This window comes from Triturus cristatus, chromosome 7 (assembly GCF_964204655.1).
Source record: "Triturus cristatus chromosome 7, aTriCri1.1, whole genome shotgun sequence".
In the NCBI taxonomy this organism is placed as follows: domain Eukaryota; kingdom Metazoa; phylum Chordata; class Amphibia; order Caudata; family Salamandridae; genus Triturus; species Triturus cristatus.
Window position 1 is genome coordinate 45,839,064 of NC_140590.1, and position 6,308 is coordinate 45,845,371.

The following is a 6,308-nucleotide window of genomic DNA, read 5'->3' on the forward strand; positions in this document are numbered from 1 at the left end:
CTCTGCCCATACGACAGTGTCACAAGTGGCGGCCTCGCGATCCCATACGAATCCAGACCTCTCTACCCAGACGGCAGTCTCAGCACAAGTGGCGGCCTCGCGATCCCATACGAATCCAGACCTCTCTACCCAGACGGCAGTATCAGCACAAGTGGCGGCCTCGCGATCCCATACGAATCCAGACCTCTCTACCCAGACGGCAGTATCAGCACAAGTGGCGGCCTCGCGATCCCATACGAATCCAGACCTCTCTGCCCATACGACAGTATCACAAGTGGCGGCCTCGCGATCCCATACGAATCCAGACCTCTCTACCCAGACGGCAGTCTCAGCACAAGTGGCGGCCTCGCGATCCCATACGAATCCAGACCTCTCTGCCCATACGACAGTATCACAAGTGGCGGCCTCGCGATCCCATACGAATCCAGACCTCTCTACCCAGACGGCAGTCTTATACAACAGTTCATCCTATGATCACCATAACATACAAAAAAAGGAATCAGTCTCACTATTCATCAGATCACACAAGGATTGCCAGTTCAAGCATAGCCTGTTCTTTGGTTCGAGGGGCTCCTCTTTCCCTTATTCAGTTACCACTTACCTGATCAGGGTTAACATCTGTTCATGTAGCCGCAGCTGACTAGAAGAATAGGCTACCCTCTCATACAAGAACACGCAGCACATGTTGGTTCACTACAAACTGGGTACTTTATTACTCAATACATACGCAATCACATAACATTACAATATAACACATAACCTGCAAAGAAAAGTGAAAGATTAAGTTGTACACTCTAATAAGAAAAGGGTCGACATCACCTTAATAGTGTGTAGCCTGCACTCAGTGGTCATCTAGGTTCCCTTCTCGTCTGTGCCTCGGCTCGCCCGGAAGTCACACCTCCGCAGTCACGGATACATGTCTGCACCACCATGCGCTGTTCTCTCCACCCTTCTCCGAGTCACTGGGACCTCGTCCTTATCGGCTACTCTCTCCTCTCTGGCTATTCTGCTAGGAGAGTATCTGTGTCTCGGTTCTTCTCCGCCTTCAAGATGGCGTCTGTCTTCCCTGGAATAAGTAGTAGCTTTACTGCTAACGGCTAGATGCCGCCTACGGACTGAACATGTAACTGCCTCAGACTTTCACTAATATAGAGGTGCGTTTCCTCATGGAAAATTCCGGCCCGTAACCTGCCGCCCACCAAATTCTTGTACCTCCCCGTACCAAGGACACGTTCCCAGCCGGCCGGCCTGATGTAGTGTCTTCGGCATGAAGAAAAATACAATCCTTCGATAAGGGCCGGCCTGAACCGGTTCTCTCCAAGCGAATAACACCTCATAACTAAAACATTACATTTGACCTAGAAGCATCCCAAGCTGCCGGAGCAGAAAGAAAGATGGAGTCTCTCCCGTTTGAGGCCTACCAGGCCTGAATTCAGCACGGCTCCATGAAATACCCTCACTACAGGACAGGTTATCCCTAATACTAACGAATCTATCCCCTAGGCTATGTGTGCAAGCCCTGATCTATGGGGAAGAGCACAGAATCATGTCGAAGTGCCTAGTAAATAGGCTCCATTCACTACTCTAACCCTTAGACTTGAATGATAAGAGACTGAAGTCACATTCAATCATTCCTTCTCACAAGAAGGCCGGGAAAATCGAGCAGAACAAGGAGGTACTCCGAACACTGCAGAGGGGCTCTGCTCATGCAGGGGCCCCCGCTCACATAAAAACCAAGCACTCTGCCTTCAGGATTGTTATGGCCTGCCATAGGAGTGACTTATAGGTTTTATATGTGTGTGCAATGGTAGTGATATAGGTAGCCTATACCACTGTAAGGGGTGCAAGCACACCCGTACCCAGGCTGCAGTAGCAGACCTGTGGTGCCATTTTGGAGTGCTTCCCAGGGGTGGCATAATACATGCTTCAGCCCCTGGCAGGCCTCTGAGGTACCTATGCCCTAGGTACATAGTATACCATATACTAGGGGCTTATAAGGCACTCAAGAATCCAATTAGATATGTACCTAATGTACATGCAAACCATTTTAGAAAGGAAGCAGCTAGGCTGGGGTCCTGATTAGCAGGGCCACAGCCAGACTAAGGTCGAAAAACAGTGAAACACCAGCAAAAAGTGGGGGTACCCATGTGAAGCAGATCCTACTCTCCTACACATACCAGCTGTGAAAAAGCACGACGAAGATTTCTATGCAAATGTGGCTTGCTTGAGTATCCAAAGAAGTGTAGAAAAACATTATCAAGACTTTAAATACAAAAAGTTGAAAAACAAATACACCCTTGGGGTCCATAGAGGCATTCTTCTTCCCTGCCGTGCTCACTGCGGGGTAGCGGGGCTCCCATTGTAAATAAGCCTCTTATATGAAACAGTCAGGCCCCGGCAGCCTCCTGAAACTGCTTTGTTTGTTGTGGGCAATATGTACACGTCCCCTACAGGAAGATCGCTCTTGCTTTAGGCCCTGTGGCCTGCAAATTTGCACTAAACTGGCCCCAGTCTATCGGATAGCCCTCCCTCAACCTTTCTCCCTCCTCCGAGACATAATCTCCGTTATTAGATATCACCGCTTCCAGCTGAAAGCATGTCTGTGTGCGGTGAAATCCTGCCCCCCACAAGCCTCATTAGATTTGGTGTGCTAATGCCCCTGCCCTCGAGGGAGGGGGTTGCTGGACTAACCCTAATCAACACAGAGCCCCGCAGCGGATGTTGGGGAAAGTGTCGGAGGGATGTTCAATTCTTTTGTGGCTGCATCTGTAGCCGAATGCTCAGACGGAGCAGGGCTGAGACTGAGAGAAATGAAGAGCCGGGAGGCGGTAGCCGGGCTCCCCAAAAACGGGGTCTTGGGGTTCTGAGATTCCCAGTTGTGGGGGAGGCGTCATTCAGCATCGGATCTGGGCTTAAGGAGATTCGGACAACGGAGATGTTTCATCAAAGAGAGGTGAGAGGGCCTGCCCTCTGGAAACGCAGTTCCCCCCTGCCCGGCAGACTCCCACACTGACCCCCCCAAATGCCAAACCTGTCTGCCCTTTCTGAGCTCATTCTGTTCCTTCAGTCTCCCCAACTCTGTCCAGTCTCACTTCACTCTGCCTTCTCTTACCTCATTCTGTCACTTCAGCCCCCAACTCTGTCCAGTCTCACTTCACTCTCCCTTCCCTTACCTCATTCTTCACCGCCAGGCTCCCCCTACGTCCCCTCGAATCTCATCCTGACTCTTCAGGCTCCGATAGTGTTTCCTGTCCTCCCTCTGCCCTCATACCCCTCTCTCCCTGTCCAACCAGCCTGTCCCACCAAGCCCTTCTCCCGGATTCAAACCGCCGTCTCATGCCCATAGACCTCAGCCTGTGGCCTTTCAGAGGCCTCGTTTATGGCTCCTCCTACCTCCGGATAGTGTTACAGGCACCACCTATCTATGCTGGGCGCTCTGCGAGCCACCCCGGCCTCCCATGGGGCCAGAGACGAAGGATTTGTAGTTACACTAAAAAAGCAACAAAAAGTAGGCTGCAGAGACCAGAAGGGGGTATTATTTACTAGAAAATGTAAGACTAGCGTTACCGGCGTTTCCTAAAGAACTCTGACCTTGTCCTATGTCAGGGTATTTTTACACAAAAATTTTATTTGAGAAAAAATACTTTATATAAAAGATTGGTCTTTTGGTATAATGTGCGGGTACGGCAGAGATGTAATTTGCACAAAACATCTTTATAAATGGTGCGATTCAGTAAAAATATTTGATAAAAATCATAACCTCAAGGGACTCCTGATGCATCTTTACTAAAGAACACACAGGACACAACAAGAATCACCTGACATACTTCAAGACAGAAAACTGAAGAGATCTGTGAGACCATATGTCAGAGCTTTAAATGGAAAAATAGGAGTGCAGGCACTTACTATTAAAAGTACCTTTTTGCTTCAGAGAAGTGCTGGTACACTCCCACGAAATGTATTGCGGTAGTGCTGAGAAGTGCAGGTACTCTCTCTTTCAAATTAAAAAATTGCAGGTACTCAGTACCGGACATACGCATGCATTGCCTCGGCTTTTCTTATTCACTTGAGTTATTCAGGGCATTCATAGATGTTTCATCACTCAAATAGCCTAAATGTAGGCAGTAGTACAGGCTACAGTATTTGAGGCAGGGTCAGACACCGAGGCTCATATTTGATTCTGTTTTTAAAAAACATGTATTTTAAACTTGCTGAAGGTTTTGAGGTGGTCATTCACACCAGTGTCCAGCGCAGTATTTTGCCATTCCCAACAGCATGATATATCTATGTGGTGATCAATGCCCTTGTCTATGATATGTGAATGCAGTGACACTATAACGGGCTTTTAGGCATTCATAGCATGCTGTGTGCAGTGCTTGTATGTTTGTGTCACCATTTAAAATGGGATAACACGTGTGAAAACAGAAAGTTGCAACTTTGCTGATCTGATGTACCCATGTTAATGTCAGTAGTATTGTAATTATTAGACTCAACTGCTTGAGTATGCCCATCCGGAATGAGAAGCATTTGCCACTTAATCCTTCATCTGCTGCATAATCTGCAGATTTTAACGAAAAATGTGTTTCTAGCTCAAACGTATATCAAAAGTTACTAAAAATGTGGTGATGTGTTCGTACCTAGTGCAAGACACTTCACAAACGTTATCTGGGTGTGGATGGATGGGTTGTCGGACGGACTGGTTCCGGCATGTGATTGTGAAGGCTGAGGGGGCGTTGTCTCATCTGTGAGAGGACCGTCTGTGTTTGGCTGACTAAATTGTTATATTTTTATTTTCAGCACCTGGTAAAGCCTGACAACAGCATTATCTCATTTTCAGCCCCTTTTTGGGCAAAGAACAAGAGGCCCCAACCTCCTTTGCTGCTCTTTTACCCCAGGTACAACCCAGCAAACACCAGTGTTAAAGGTAAGGAAACTGATGCTATATTTTTTTACATTGGAGTTAGGGCTATGTATGTGGTCACTCTACATGGTGGTTGGGGTGGGTGCACATTTTGAACATTGTACCCTCAGTGGATGGAATATACTAATAGCCTTAGCCTTGTGCTTTGGGCAATAACGGTTGTTAAAGGCACTATCTATCCCTTGCCTTGGTAAAGGCCCTCAAGCAGTATCTGTTTCAGTGCCTTCAGCAACCAGTATGGAACACAGAAGCAGCAGGCAGTAGGGATGTATTTTTAGCAGTCATGTTGTGCAAAGGGGAGCTGTTGGAGATCTATTGCGATAATGCACAAGATATATGTATTTATACTGAAATTTGATATAATTGCCCCAAACCTTATACGTTGCACTGATTATTGACAGGTTTCTTTAATATTGGTAAGGCCAGCATCAACATGAATGCAGTAGAACATTCTTTGGACGGACACGTGAAGAGAAACGACATATAAAGCAATTAGGACCTGATCGGCCTGACCTGAAACTACAACAAATTACCCAGGACAGAGGAAAGACTTACAAACGTACATTCTCAAACACCTGGTACACAAAAGTTGATTGGCTTACAGGGTGCGCGTCAAAAAATTCTCTGTTCTGCTTCCCCTGCATGCTGCTTGGTGGTGAATTGCCTTGGACAAAACAAGGAGTAATAGACTTGAAGCATCTGTCTGAAAAAATCAAGAAGCATGCACACACAAGAATCCATATGGAAAACCTGACTAGACTGGGAATGTTGGGAGACACACCGATTGAACACCACATAAACGACGCATACCGGAAAACAATACAGAAACACAGTGAAGCAGTTGATAGCATAGACACATACTATAAAAAATAATTGATTGTATTTATTTCTGTGGTGCTTTGAACTGGCATTGCGAGGCCATGATGAATCGGAAAGTTCCTCAAAGCCAGGAATATTCAGAGGCCTTATGGATTTAATATTATGCAACAGGCAGTATCAAGGATCTCCGAGACACAAATTTTCTTTCAGGATGTAGGAGGCATGGCAGCATTCTTTTTACGCTCCCCCAAAAGAACGGAAGCACTTCAGGAGATTGTGGAAAAAAGGCTTCCAAGGGGATCCTCAACTCGTTGGAACTTTAACAAACGTACAGTCAAACTAATATATCAACATAGGGAGGGCCTTGAGAAATGTTTTGACGCCATAGAAGCCGGTGATGCCTTTGATTACAAAACTCAGACTGAAGCCCTTGGCTTTGCTAGAACACTACAAGACAGACAGTTTCAGTTCTTTCTGTTTTTATTTAATAAAATAATGTTTTATGTCGACATATTATAGAACCAGTTACAAGCACGAGCCATAGATACAGTCTCTGTGCAAAGAGATA

At 46.5% G+C, this 6,308-nt stretch overlaps 1 long non-coding RNA gene across 1 annotated transcript; it reads left to right on the forward strand.

The window, feature by feature from the left end:
• The first annotated feature begins 2,795 nt into the window (after window positions 1–2,795).
• Window positions 2,796–5,728, forward strand: LOC146808772 (uncharacterized). The gene is made up of 3 exons (XR_014965487.1): window positions 2,796–2,953; window positions 4,798–4,924; window positions 5,323–5,728. It is a non-coding gene; the product is annotated as an uncharacterized LOC146808772 (long non-coding RNA).
• Window positions 5,729–6,308: the final 580 nt, after the last annotated feature.